The following is a 15,256-nucleotide window of genomic DNA, read 5'->3' on the forward strand; positions in this document are numbered from 1 at the left end:
AGCCAATCCTTTCTTCACAGCCCTTCCCGATGAAGGGTCTATTTTCCTATCATGGTCTAGCCCTTAGACCCCAGAATCAAGGGAGGGAAACAGCGCTCAAGTACCCCCTTGCTGGCCGCAGGACACAGGGTCCCATCCGACCCCCTTCACAGCCCAGGACCCAGGGAGAAGCCCGGGCGGGGCGGGGCCTGGACACGCGCCGACGCGTCCAGCAGGTGGCAGCAGCGAGCGGCCGCGCCCCCTGCGCAGCCACCCCGAGAGCCCGCATCATGGATGTCGAGCTCTCCTATTTCGCTTTGCTCGCCTTGGAATTCGAGACCCCAGACGAGGACCAGGATTCATGAACCGGTCGCAGGGGCCCGGGCAGGGGCCTCTGGCTCCCGACGCTGGCCGAGAGGTGGGTCCTGGGGCGGGTCGCTGCTCGCGGCGCCCGGGTGGGGACGCCCTGCCCAGCGGAGCCCGGCGCTCCGCGCGCTGCCCCCGCCCTGCCTCCCTGTGGTCCACACCCCCTTTGGGCTCCCGAGCCGCTGGGCTGCAGTAGTCGGGGTGCGCGCGAGCAGGCGCTTCCAGCCCTGCTTCGGCCGGCAGTCGGGTCCCAGGAGCGGGCGGACCCGGCGCCCGCGTCCTCTCTGCCTCCTCCTCCTTCCTGCTCTCACCTGCGCCCATTAGCCCCCTCGCCTTCAAGGCCAGGGGCTACAGCCCAGACTGAGAGGGGGACAGCAGAAAGAGAGAGAGCACCTGAGGATACAGAGCTGACACTGGACTGCCCTTTTCACCCCCAGGTGATGAGTGAGGTCGGAAGATCGCAAGATTTAAAGGAAACTGGGGCCAAAAAAATGAAATAAAAGGCATTCAGGTTAGAAAGGAAGTAAAACTATCTCTAATGTCAGGTGACAATCTTATAAGTAGAAAATCATACGGAATCCAATTTTTAAAAAACTATTGGAACTAATAACAAGGTTAGTAAGTTTGCAGGATATAAGAACAATGTACAAAAATCAGTTGTTTTAAATACACTAGCAATGAACAATCCAAAGACGAAATTAAGAAAACGATTTACCAAAGCCCCAAAAATAATAAAGCACTTAGAAATATATTTAACAAAAGAATGCAAAACTTATACTCTGGGAACTACAAAGCATTGTTGAAAGAAAGATATAAATAAATGGAAAAACATCTCACGTTCATGGATTTGGAAGACTTAATACTGTTAAGATGGCAATACCCCCAAATTAATCTGCAGATTCAATGCAATCCCTATCAAAAGCCCAGAAGCTCCCTTTTTAAATAGAAATTGACAAGCTGATATTAAAGTTCATATGGAGACTTTAGGGAACCAGAATAGCCAAAGCTATTGGCTATAACAAAGTTGAAGAACTCACAGTTTCAAAAGTTATTATAAAGCAATGGAAATTATGACAGTATGGTACTATCTAAGGATAAATCATTGTAATAGAATTGAGAGTCTAGAAATAAACCCATGTACCTATGATCAGTTGATTTTCCACAAAGGTGCCAAATCAATGGAGGAAAGAATACTCTTTCACCAAATGGTGCTGGGACAACTGTATGGCCACATGCAAAAGAATGAAGTTGGGTCATTACCTCACATCATATATATAAGTTAACTTACAGTGATGGAAACATAGCCTTGCTTTTGACCAAGGAGGCCCTGATTTATTTTGGCAATGAGACAGCTATTGGCCTTCTGAAGAAAGTGTCAGGCTTTGGCCCTTTAAAAGACTGGGAAGAAAGAGCCCGTACTTTCCCTGCTGTCCTTCCTTTGACATGATATCTATAATATTCCAGGACTGGCTCTGACCACCCTCTCTGAGTATTAGAATGTCAGACTTGCTGCTGAGACTGTGCTGTAAGCTGAGACACTCCATGGTAAGCTGATGTGGTCACCAGCCTTCCATTCAAATAATCACAACCTTCTGATACTGAGACTTCCTGTCCTACTCTCAACCACATTATATCTTCAAACCACAGTAGCATTAAGAGGTTGGATGCACCTGGCTTAATATTCTCTCTACTTCCACTGGACATTTGACAACATGCTCTGTGTAGCCCTGGATGTTCCATACCAATTGTACCCATCAACTATTATCCAGGTCACCAACTCAACTGTGACCATAGCTCCAAATTCTTGGTAGCACTGGAACAACCCTATTCACTTAAAAAGACCCTATTGACCTTGAAGGGCTTGGACTTTCAGATGATACTAGGAACATAGTCAGCTGTTATGCAGATGTTATATCAATATGAGCAACCTGCAGAGGAGCAGGCATACTCTGATTTCCTGTCTCTTCCCTGGACCCAAAGAGAGCATCTCACCTTGTCATTGAAGATGATAGAGTTCTTGCACCTGAATTAAGGCCATACAACTGCCACTTTCTGCACTTCACACTGGGATGTGGTGGAAGACCATCAACCCACATTGCTCATGGCTGAACCCTGACTCATCATCTCATTGGTTCATAATGTATCATGCTCCCAAGTAAGAAAAGCTGTTACTGGCTCATGAGTGCAGAACTGAGCTAAACAATTGCTGAGTAGATCAAAGCAGGAATGAAAGTGCCCCTCCCAAAAGCACCTTCTTTCATGAAACAAAGCAAGGCCCTTCCCTCAACCCTATCTTTTCCTTGAAACTACATAGTCCCCACTTTCATGGGAAATGTAGAAGAGGTTACCATATATGTAAAGTTAGACCATTAAATGACATTATAGTTAGGCGATTTTAGCAAAAAAATCTGGGAACAAGTGACACAACGTTGAGAAACCATGAAGCAAGGCTGACTCTAGTCAGAAGGAATCTTGTATAAATGTTACAACAAGTTTATTGTAAATCATTAAGAAAAGAATAGAATTGCTAAGGGATGGGAAGTGGGGTTGAAAGAATGTCAGGGGGCTGGAAGAAAATGATCATAAACAATAGAGATCTTTATGCCCACCCTGCTAGGTTCCAAGCTTGGCTAAAACTAACCTTCCTACTATAGTGTTGACGTAGAAGTAAAGAATTTTCAAACTAGGTCTTTTAGAAAGTATCCAGTCTAGCATATATCTAGATAGTTTTGAAAGCCCCGTCTAGATCTAAAAAGATACTGGTTTTTTTGTTTGTTTGTTTTGTTCAGAATCTTTTTTTCTTTTTTTTTTTTTTAATCAGTCATCAATTTTATACACATCACTGTGTACATGTCAATCCCAATCGCCCAATTCAGCACACCACCATCCCCACCCCACCGCAGTTTTCCCCCCTTGGTGTCCATACGTTTGTTCTCTGTGTTTCAACTTCTGCCCTGCAACCCGGTTCATCTGTACCATTTTTCTAGGTTCCACATACATGCGTTAATACACGATATTTGTTTTTCTCTTTCTGACTTACTTCACTCTGTATGACAGTCTCTAGGATCCATCCACGTCTCAACAAATGGCTCAATTTTGTTCCTTTTTATGGCTGAGTAATATTCCACTGTATATATGTACCATGACTTCTTTATCCATTCATCTGTCGATGGGCATTTAGGTTGCTTCCATGACCTGGCTATTGTAAATAGTGCTGCAATGAACATTGGGGTGCATGTGTCTTTTTGAATTACGGTTTTCTCTGGGTATATGCCCAGTAGTGGGATTGCTGGGTCATATGGTAATTCTATTTTTAGTTTTTTAAGGAACCTCCATATTGTTCTCCATAGTGGCTGTATCAATTTACATTCCCACCAACAGTGCAAGAGGGTTCCCTTTTCTCCACACCCTCTCCAGCATTTATTGTTTGCAGATTTTTTGATGATGGCCATTCTGACTGGTGTGAGGTGATACCTCATTGTAGTTTTGACTTGCATTTCTCTAATGATTAGTGATGTTGAGCATCCTTTCATGTGTTTGTTGGCAATCTGTATATCTTCTTTGGAGAAATGTCTCTTTAGGTCTTCTGCCCATTTTTGGATTGGGTTGTTTGTTTTTTTGATATTGAGCTGCATAAGCTGCTTGTAAATTCTGGAGATTAATCCTTTGTCAGTTGCTTCATTTGCAAATATTTTCTCCCATTCTGAGGGTTGTCTTTTCGTCTTGTTTATGGTTTCCTTTGCTGTGCAAAAGCTTTGAAGTTTCATTAGGTCCCATTTGTTTATTTTTGTTTTTATTTCCATTACTCTAGGAGGTGGATCAAAAAAGATCTTGCTGTGATTTATGTCAAAGTGTGTTCTTCCTATGTTTTCCTCTAAGACTTTTATAGTGTCCAGTCTTACATTTAGGTCTCGAATCCATTTTGAGTTTATTTTTGTGTATGGTGTTAGGGAGTATTCTAATTTCATTCTTTTACATGTAGCTGTCCAGTTTTCCCAGCACCACTTATTGAAGAGACTGTCTTTTCTCCATTGTATATCTTTGCCTCCTTTGTCATAGATTAGTTGACCATAGGTGCGTGGGTTTATCTCTGGGCTTTCTATCTTGTTCCATTGATCTATGTTTCTGTTTTTGTGCCAGTACCATATTGTCTTGATTACTGTAGCTTTGAAGTATAGTCTGAAGTCAGGGAGTCTGATTCCTCCAGCTCCATTTTTTTTCCCTCAAGACTGCTTTGGCTATTCGGGGTCTTTTGTGTCTCCATACAACTTTAAAGATTTTTTGTTCTAGTTCCTTAAAAAATGCTGTTGGTAATTTCATAGGGATTGCATTGAATCTGTAGATTGCTTTGGGTTGTATAGTCATTTTCACAATATTGATTCTTCCAATCCAAGAGCATGGTATATCTCTCCATCTGTTGGTATCATCTTTAATTTCTTTCATCAGTGTCTTATAGTTTTCTGCATACAGGTCTTTTGTCTCCCTAGGTAGGTTTATTCCTAGGTATTTTATTCTTTTTTGTTGCAATGGTAAACGGGAGTGTTTCCATAATTTCTCTTTCAGATTTTTCATCATTAGTGTATAGGAATGCAAGAGATTTCTGTGCATTAATTTTGTATCCTGCAACTTTACCAAATTCATTAATTAGCTCTAGTAGTTTTCTGGTGGCAGTTTTAGAATTCTCTATGTATAGTATCATGTCATCTGCAAACAGTGACAGTTTTACTTCTTCTTTTTCAATTTGTATTCCTTTTATTTCTTTTTCTTCTCTGATTGCCGTGGCTAGGACTTCCAAAACTATGCTGAATAATAGTGGTGAGAGTGGACATCCTTGTCTCGTTCCTGATCTTAGAGGAAATGCTTTCAGTTTTTCACCATTGAGAATGATGTTTGCTGTGGGTTTGTCATATACGGCCTTTATTATGTTGAGGTAGGTTCCCTCTACGCCCACTTTCTGGAGAGTTTTTATCAGAAATCGGTGTTGAATTTTGTCAAAAGCTTTTTCTGCATCTATTGAGATGATCATATGGTTTTTATTCTTCAATTTGTTAATATGGTGTATCAAATTGATTGATTTGCATATACTGAAGAATCCTTGCATCCCTGGGATAAATCCCACTTGATCATGGTGTATGATCCTTTTAATGTGCTGTTGGATTCTGTTTGCTAGTATTTTGTTGAGGATTTTTGCTGAGGATCTATATTCATCAGTGATATTGTTCTGTAATTTTCTTTTTTTGGAGTATTTTTGTCTGGTTTTGGTATCAGGGTGATGGTGGCCTCATAGAATGAGTTTGGGAGTGTTCCTTCCTCTGCAATTTTTTGGAAGAGTTTGAGAAGGATGGGTGTTAGCTCTTCTCTAAATGTTTGATAGAATTCACCTGTGAAGCCATCTGGTCCTGGATTTTTATTTGTTGGAAGATTTTTAATCACAGTTTCAATTTCATTACTTGTGATTGGTCTGTTCATATTTTCTGTTTCTTCCTGGTTCAGTCTTGGAAGGTTATACCTTTCTAAGAATTTGTCCATTTCTTCCAGGTTGTCCATTTCATTGGCATAGAGTTGCTTGTAGTAGTCTCTTAGGATGCTTTGTATTTCTGTGGTGTCTGTTGTAACTTCTCCTTTTTCATTTCTGATTTTATTGATTTGAGTCCTCTCCCTCTTTTTCTTGATGAGTCTGGCTAATGGCTTGTCAATTTTGTTTATCTTCTCAAAGAACCAGCTTTTAGTTTTATTGATCTTTGCTATTGTTTTCTTTGTTTCTATTTCATTTATTTCTGCTCTGGTCTTTATGATTTCTTTCCTTCTGCTAACTTTGGGTTTTGTTTGTTCTTCTTTCTCTAGTTTCTTTAGGTGTAAGGTTAGATTGTTTACTTGAGATTTTTCTTGTTTCTTTAGGTAGGCTTGTATAGTTATAAACTTCCCTCTTCAAACTGCTTTTGCTGCATCCCATAGGTTTTGGGTCATCGTGTTTTCATTGTCATTTGTCTCTAGGTATTTTCTGATATCCTCTTTGATTTCTTCAGTGACCTCTTGGTTATTTAGTAACATATTGTTTAGCCTCCATATGTTTGTGTTTTTTACGGTTTTTTCCCTGTAATTGATTTCTAATCTCATAGCGTTGTGGTCAGAAAAGATGCTTGATATGATTTCAATTTTCTTAAATTTCCTGAGGCTTGATTTGTGACCCAAGATGTGATCTATCCTGGAGAATGTTCCGTGCACACTTGAGAAGAACGTGTAATCTGCTGTTTTTGGATGGAATGTCCTATAAATATCAATTAAATCTATCTGGTCTATTGTGTCATTTAAAACTTGTGTTTCCTTATTTATTTTCATTTTGGATGATCTGTCCATTGGTGTAAGTGAGGTGTTAAAGTCCCCCACTATTATTGTGTTACTGTCGATTTCCTCTTTTATAGCTGTTAGCAGTTGCCTTATGTATTGAGGTGCTCCTATGTTGGGTGCATATATATTTATAATTGTTATATCTTCTTCTTGGATTGATCCCTTGATCATTATGTAGTGTCCTTTCTTGTCTCTTGTAACATTCTTTATTTTAAAGTCTATTTTATCTAATATGAGTATAGCTACTCCAGCTTTCTTTTGATTTCCATTTGCATGGAATATCTTTTTCCATCCCCTCACTTTCAGTCTGTATGTGTCCCTAGGTCTAAAGTGGGTCTCTTATAGACAGCATATATATGTGTCTTGTTTTTGTATCCATTCAGCAAACCTGTGTCTTTTGGTTGGAGCATTTAATTCATTCACGTTTAAGGTAATTATCAATATGTATGTTCCTATGACCATTTTCTTAATTGTTTTGGGTTTGTTTTTGTAGGTCCTTTTCTTCTCTTGTGCTTCCCACTTAGAGAAGATCCTTTAGCATTTGTTGTAGAGCTGGTTTGGTGGTGCTGAATTCTCTTAGCTTTTGCTTGTCTGTAAAGCTTTTGATTTCTCCATCAAATCTAAATGAGATCCTTGCCGGGTAGAGTAATCTTGGTTGTAGTTTCTTCCCTTTCATCACTTTAAGTATATCATGCCACTCCCTTCTGGCTTATAGAGTTTCTGCTGAGAAATCAGCTGTTGACCTTATGGGAGTTCCCTTGTATGTTATTTGTCGTTTTTCCCTTGCTGCTTTCAATAATTTTTCTTTGTCTTTATTTTTTGCCAATTTGATTACTATGTGTCTCGGCGTGTTTCTCCTTGGGTTTATCCTGTATGGGACTCTCTGTGCTTCCTGGACTTGTGTGGCTATTTCCTTTCCCATGTTAGGAAAGTTTTCGACCATAATCTCTTCAAATATTTTCTCTGGTCCTTTCTCTCTCTCTTCTCCTTCTGGGACCCCTATAATGCGAATGTTGTTGCGTTTAATGTTGTCCCAGAGGTCTCTTAGGCTGTCTTCATTTCTTTTCATTTTTTTTCCTTTAGTCTGTTCCACAGCAGTGAATTCCACCATTCTGTCTTCCAGGTCACTTATCCGTTCTTCTGCCTCAGTTATTCTGCTATTGATTCCTTCTAGTGTAGTTTTCATTTCAGTTATTGTATTGGTCATCTCTGTTTGTTTGTTCTTTAATTCTTCTAGGTCTTTGTTAATCATTTCTTGCATCTTCTCAGTCTTTGCCTCCATTCTTATTCCGAGGTCCTGGATCATCTTCACTATCATTATTCTGAATTCTTTTTCTGGAAGGTTGCCTATCTCTACTTCATTTAGTTGTTTTTCTGGGATTTTTTCTAGTTCCTTCATCTGGTATATAGCCCTCTGCCTTTTCATCTTGTCTATCTTTCTGTGAATGTGGTTTTTGTTCCACAGGCTGCAGGATTATAGTTTTTCTTGCTTCTGCTGTCTGCCCTCTGGTGGTTGAGGCTATCTAAGAGGCTTGATGGTGGCTCTGGTGGTGGGTAGAGCTGACTGTTGCTGTGGCAGTCAGAGCTCCGTAAAACTTTAATCCACTTGACTGTTGATGGATAGGGCTGGGTTCCCTCCCTGTTGGTTGTTTTGCCTGAGGCAACCCAACACTGGAGCCTACTTGGGCTCTTTGGTGGGGCTAATGACAGACTCTGGGAGGGCTCACGCCAAGGAGTACTTCCCAGAACTTCTGCTGCCAGTGTCCTTGTCCCCACGGTGAAACAGAGCCACCCCCTGCCTCTGCAGGAGACCTTCCAACACTAGCAGGTAAGTCTGGTTCAGTCTCCCCCGGGGTCACTGCTCCTTCCCCTGGGTCCCAATGCGCACACTATTTTGTGTGCACCCTCCAAGAGTGGGGTCTCTGTTTCCCTCAGTCCTGTCGAAGTCCTGCAGTCAATCCCCACTAGGCTTCAAAGTCTGATTCTCTATGAATTCCTCCTCCTGTTGCCGGACCCCCAGGTTAGGAAGCCTGATGTGGGGCTCAGAACCTTCACTCCAGTGGGTGGACTTCTGTGGTATAAGTGTTCGCCAGTCTGTGAGTCACCCACCCAGCAGTTATGGGATTTGATTTTACTCTGATTGCGCCCCTCCTACCGTCTCATTGTGGCTTCTCCTTTGTCTTTGGATGTGGGGTATCTTTTTTGGTGAGTTCCAGTGTCTTCCTGTCGATGATTGTCCAGCAGCTAGTTGTGATTCTGGTGTTCTCGCAAGAGGGAGTGAGAGCACATCCTTCTACTCCGCCATCTTGGTTCCTCCCCAGAATCATTTTTAAAAAGAAATATAACTTGGAGCTCAATAATTCAAAGCTCAAAGATCACTTACTGAGTGCTTATTTTGAACCAGGCACTGACATGACTGCTTCATGTATATTATCTCATTTAATCCTCACAATAGTCCTGTGAGGCAGCACTGTTATTGTTCCCTTTTTACAGATGGAGAAACTGAGGCACAGAGAGATTAAGTACTTGCCAGAGTCACACTGCTAGTCTGTTGTAGAGCAGGGTACAAGAAGAGCTGCCTGTTTAAACCAAGGTAGAGGGAAGGGTTTTGAGTGTGGAAGGGTCAGTAACCCTGTCACTTTTCCTTCTGCCCCCACAGCTCAGAGGACCCTGTTTGAAAACTTCTGATAAGAAAACCAGAAGATAAACTGAATGGCTCAATGTCAAGGTAGGATAAAATGTTACAAAGATAAATATTTTAATAGACAGTTAGCTTTAAAGAAAGAAAGGGAAATCCGTGGGAGCCAGAAACAAGTGCGGAATTCAGAGTCCTACAGGTTCATGGGAGGAGATGCCATGGGGACCCTGAGGGTTCTCAGCCTGAACACTGGTCCTCAGAGCTGGGCTGGTTTTCTAATGCCCACCCCCCCACCCCCCCTTACTAGACATGACCGTGGGCCTATGTGAAGCAGGAGAGCTGGACATTTGCTCCCTGCGTGAAGCTTGAAGCCTGAAAGTGTTGTTTTTCCATCAAAAAGGAATTAGAAAACTTACTTCCACCTTCCAAGGAAACCCTGAAGAAGCCATGCATCTGTGAGGAAAAAATCAAACCCCCAGACTCGCTACTTGAGAAGGTGTAGGATCTGAATTTACCCTGCACTCTACAGGAATCCCAGTCAGGGGAGTAAGTGATTAAAACTGGCCCTTGGATGTTGATTCTCTAGGAAGACAACAGAAACAATTGCAAAAACTACTCTATAAGGATACTTTCACAGTGCAGGGCTCATGAGAAGCCCCCCCATCCTTTTTTCTTTTAAATGTTGAAGACTCATTCAGCGTAGTTCACAGTTAAAGAGATACAAATCCAAAAGGAAATTAACTACCTGGGGAGAGGATCAGCAGTTGTAACCAGCCAGTGAATTAGCATAGCAAGAATGGGAAATAAAAGAACTGGAAATGAAAGAGACCTAAAGTAAGTGTGTTAAAGTAACTTAAAAGATTTTTAAAATTAGGAACCATCGTGAAAGAATAGAGCATTATGGACAGAGAAGTTTGATAAATAGCCAAATACAACAACCAAAAATTTTTTTGATAAAATTTGATTTGATAAAATACAAATTTGGGGCTTCCCTGGTGGCGCAGTGGTTGAGAATCTGCCTGTTAATGCAGGGGACATGGGTTCGAGCCCTGGTCTGGGAAGATCCCACATGCCGCGGAGCAACTAGGCCCGTGAGCCACAACTACTGAGCCTGCGCGTCTGGAGCCTGTGCTGCGCAACAAGAGAGGCCATGATAGTGAGAGGCCCGCGCACCACGATGAAGAGTGGCCCCCGCTTGCCACAACTAGAGAAAGCCCTCGCACAGAAACGAAGACCCAACACAGCCAAAAATAAATTAATTAATTAATTAATTTTAAAAAATATATACAAATTTGATTTTAAAAAAGACACATTTGATAAGTAACCAAATAACAACTCCTAGAAATAAACAAACAAAAATGCACTGCAATTAAAGATCCACTGGATAGGTTAAATACAAGATTCAGCACAGCAGAGGAAACAAAATCCAGGAACCTGAACACAGATCTGCAGCAATCACCCAGAATGTAGCTGTAGAAACTGCAAAAGGATTAACCAAGCAAGACAGAATAGAATGAGAGGCCCAACGTAATGTAATAGAACTCCCAGAAGGAAAGGCTGAAAGGGAGTCAGTACTCACAGGGAAAATGACTGAGAATATTCCAGAATGAAGGCATGAATCTTCATACTGAAAAAGTACATTAAGTTCTCAAGAGGGTAAATAACAGTAAAAGATTTTTTTTAAACATGATTTCTATTTCTCTAAAGGTTTTATCTGTTCTTGTTTTTCCTCCCAGTCCTTCTTTCTGGGTTTAATTTCTATTTCATCTAAGTGTTCGATTTTATAGAATGAAAGAATTAAATGAAAATATAAGAATATAAATTAATAAAATAAAAAATAAAGACTATAGAAAGAAGGAAATAACAATGACGAATGACAAAATTAATGAAATTCTATGTTTTAAGAACTCGTTTTCGGGGCTTCCCTGGTGGCACAGTGGTTAAGAATCCACCTGCCAGTTCAGGGGACACGGGTTCAAGCCCTGGTCCAGGAAGATCCCACATGCCGCGGAGCAACTAAGCCCGTGCGCCACAACTACTGAGCCTGCGCTCTAGAGGCCACTCGCCACAACTAGAGAAAGCCCACGCACAGTAACGAAGACCCGACGTAGCCAAAAAAAAAAAAAAAAAACAACAACAACAAACTCGTCTTCAAGCTGCCGCTGCTATAAGTTAGTTACCATTGCTAGGCTCGGCTTACTTCCATGACAGACAAGCTATTCCCCCATGTGTAGATCAGAAGTCAGCTTCTGGGGCAGTTTTACTCTCAGTATACTGCACATGTGGTCAGAAAAGCCTTCCAGGGGAGGTACACCAGCACAGGGAGGGAAGCTGGGGGAAGAGGATGGAGACTTCAGCAAATGCTGGACCATCTTCAGAAACCTGACCCCAAATGAACATACACTAAGAGTGGCACCCAGTGGCCCGATCACAGGGACAGCACAGCACACAGGGATGGTTCCCAGGACTTCCACACTCTGGCTGCTGCTGGTGGTGGGTTGTTTGTGGGGTTTTCCTCCAATTGCTGTGTGTCAGGGTAGCTGTAATCTAGAGAGTGCTTTCTAGAGTGTGCAATGAGCCAGTTTCCCTCTCCTCTCCCTCTCCCACCCCTCCGTCTCCTGTCCACTTTCCCCTTCCCTACCGAATGTGCAGTCTCTGGTGCATGGGGTCCCACGGGTGACAAGGTAGAGGCCAACAGGCAACTCTGTGCAAGTAAGGAGTAGGTCTCCTGCCAGCACTGTGATACAGGGGATGATATTCTGCAGGGTGAGTGTATCCTGTACAACTAAGCCAGCTAAAATGTGATGATCAGTTTAATTTAGTAGTACTGGGTTACTGAAGTTCAGGGTGGGGTATAAGATACTGGAGTACCAAGGTAGACAATCCATTCTATCACAGAAAGGCCTCAGTGAGGCCTGGTTAGGTCTGCCTCACTTCTGCAAACAGGACTGCAGTTATCTTTCTGAACTCTTTAGTAACTGCTAACTTGGAGATTATTCTGCAGAGATGCTGGCTGAGATGTAAAACCCCGTAAGAACATTATAAAATCAGACACCTCTCCCACCATCTAATTAAAATCATGTCTCAAAGCTCACCACCAATAACCACAATAATAATAAGAACTAATATATATTGATGATACACACACACTGTGCCAGGCGCCATTCTAAGTGCTTTACATGTATTAGCTCATTTAAACTTATGACAGTCCTATTAGGCAAGTACTAATATTTTATACACATTTTACAGATGAGAAAACTGAGATAGAAAGATAAATTAAATTGTCCAAAGTTACCGAGCTGGTAAGCTAACAGAGACACATGATGTTCTCACATGGCCCCAAAATGCCTTTCAGGCAGCGTGGCTCTGGAACTATGTAAACCATTAAGCTGCGCTGTATGCGAATGACCTCCCAATGGCCAGTCCCAAAGGCATTTCCTCCGTCTACTCTGCTTTACCTCTTTGAGGCCTGCGACAGTGTTAACCATCCCTTCACCTCCCTGGTGGCTGGTTCCTTCCTCTCAGCCTGCTACTGTCTCTTTTGCTATGTTTTCTTCCTCTGTTCTGTAAACAGAGGCATCCTCCCAGTTCTTCCCCACAAGCCTATTTTCCAGTCTCTTTAATCTTTCTCCCTTTCACCAGGACCTTGGTTGCAGCACTCATTGGATTTAATGTCAGGACGCTGGAATTCCAGACCCAAGGCCTTAGGTTCATCCCTTTCACTCCTGGGTTCCTCACTTCCCCCTGCAGTAAAGTGAGGGGGTGGTTAGAGCAGTGATTCTCACCTTGGCTACACACTAGCCCCACCTGGTGGTGGGATCGGAAGAACATGAGAGAGTTAGGGTTCGGGGTAGCTAGAAAATTTCTAGAATGAATGTGCTTTCCTAAGTTTGGAGATATAAGTTGTTTTGAAATTATCTTTACATTTACTAACATGTTATGGGTCTCCTTAAATGCTTAATGAGATGTCCAAACCAAATTCAGCCTCTTCTAAAACATTCAGGTTGGGAATGCTCCAGACTTACAAAGTTGAGTGCAATCTCCTGGTGCCTTCCTTAAAGTTCTTCTGCCTTGGGCTCAAATTCCCATAAAACAGACTGCACACAACCCACACAAGAGCCAGGGTTTACTCCAACATTGATACTTGCCCTACGTTCTTTCTCATCCTATGGCCAGTAAGCTTTTTCTTGTAAAAAGCAGACTGAAAACTATGAAATTCTAAAATTCTAATAATTTCTAGCCCTCTAAGCACACTTATAAACATGATTTATATGTACTGATATTTTCCTCCTTCTAGGCTTGATCTCTAAGAGACAAATACCTGTTTCTTTTTGTTCTGGCTATTGTGGGTACAGATTTGGTCCTTGGGTATGTATGCTGACTGTGCTGCTTGCACACGTTAATGTGCAAAAAATTTGTCTGAAATCCTGTTAAATGCAAGTTCTGTAGGTCTGAGGTGAAGCTCCCAGGTGATCCTGAGGTTTCTGGTCTATGGACGACACTTTGAATAGTGAGAGTCTGTAGTGTTCACTGGAAGAGATGTTTAGTGTGGAGAACAAAAGATCTCCAAGACTGTAGTGGAAAAATCTCTCCCTTATTCCTTTCAACCTTGAGCCATGTTGACCCTTTACCCTTTGCACAAGGTCGCTTCCTGCGTAAATCTACACGAAGCCAGTATTTTCTGGAAGATGTTAAACATGCATCAGATCAGGCGGCATCCCCTTGCTCTGCTTGGTTTTGCTTTGTAACCATAACTTTCCTATCATGAGTTGTCCTCCATGGAGAAGGATAGGTGAGCCATTTCCCAACACAGCAGTACTGGTACTGTGCCCCAGTATCCTTACTTACCTTCTGCAAAACCCTGCAGCCTGAGCCTGCTGTAAGCAGATAATTCCCATCGCCTACCCAAAGCTATGGAGTAGAGTATCTGGTACTTCTATACTCTGAACTGCTTCTTTGCTACTGCTCAAAGCTAGTTCCTTATTTTTAAGAAGCCACCAGTCTCGTTTAGTAGGTGATCAATAATTCTTTGCCAGCTTTGATTGGTTATCTAATAAAGAAGGGTCTCCCTGGAGACAAAGAAGCCAAATTCTTATATGGCATTTCAGAGGAATGGTTAACATTTACTTTAGATTTATTTACAGACTATTTGAGATGTTTCAAAAGCCAACCAGCCATGTCCTCTTCAGGGATTTACTTCTTGCAATTTTTAGAGCCAGATTAATTCTTTAATGTCAAGTCCTACAGATTGGCTGAGCTGGGAAGTGGCTGTCTCTTTGCCTGCCTGCTCCATGCTTGCCCAAAATTCTGCTTCTGACTGTAACTAGCCATAGTCCAAAGGTCCCTTCTTCTCAAGGTCAAGTCATTTTATCAAGAATCAGCTAATTGAACCAGCGTGTGACAGGTGACAGAATCTCAATTCAGTGAAGCTCAGTAAAGAGAGAGAGAGAGAAGCTCCAGCCTCTGATCAGAGGAGACACGGTGAAGGAAAAGATAACTGAGCTGTACCTTGGAGGATGCAGGCAAGCCTGACTGAAGACGTGAGGGAGAGCGTAAAAGCTGTGGGAAAGAAACGTCTGAAGACTTGGCAGTCAAATGTGCAACGTAGGTTTGACTGATAATACAGAGTCCATATCAACTGTGACCAAAATAATGGTATGGAATGGAGTATAATGTGTCGTGACACGGGGGTGAGAATGGCAGCCAGATTGTGCAACTTTTTATATGTCAGCCTGAAAAGATTTAAATTAACCTTGTAGGCAATGGAGAGTGATGGAAGATTTGTAATTAAGTAAATATCACAGTTAAAGTCAATGTCCTTGCAAAGATGTATTTGGTTGTCGTGTCTAGATCATCTGCAGATGAGGTATGAGTTTGAGCATGAGTCATATTCTCCCACAAATTTGATCTATCTTGGTAAATGTA

The 15,256-nt window shown here is 42.0% G+C and overlaps 1 protein-coding gene across 2 annotated transcripts in view; it reads left to right on the forward strand.

Annotated features, from left to right (window-relative positions):
• The first annotated feature begins 253 nt into the window (after positions 1–253).
• The window catches only part of ABLIM3 (actin binding LIM protein family member 3), a 185,815-nt gene continuing 170,812 nt past the window's right edge, over positions 254–15,256 (forward strand). Inside the window, exons 1-3 of one of the 2 annotated variants that reach the window (XR_009502422.1) lie at positions 254–397; positions 1,810–1,890; positions 9,353–9,421. The gene's annotated coding sequence lies outside the window, so the exon portion shown is untranslated. The remainder of the gene's footprint in view (positions 398–1,809; positions 1,891–9,352; positions 9,422–15,256) is intronic. The other variant, XR_009502421.1, reaches the window with a different exon arrangement.

This window comes from Balaenoptera ricei, chromosome 3, assembly GCF_028023285.1.
Source record: "Balaenoptera ricei isolate mBalRic1 chromosome 3, mBalRic1.hap2, whole genome shotgun sequence".
NCBI lineage: Eukaryota > Metazoa > Chordata > Mammalia > Artiodactyla > Balaenopteridae > Balaenoptera > Balaenoptera ricei.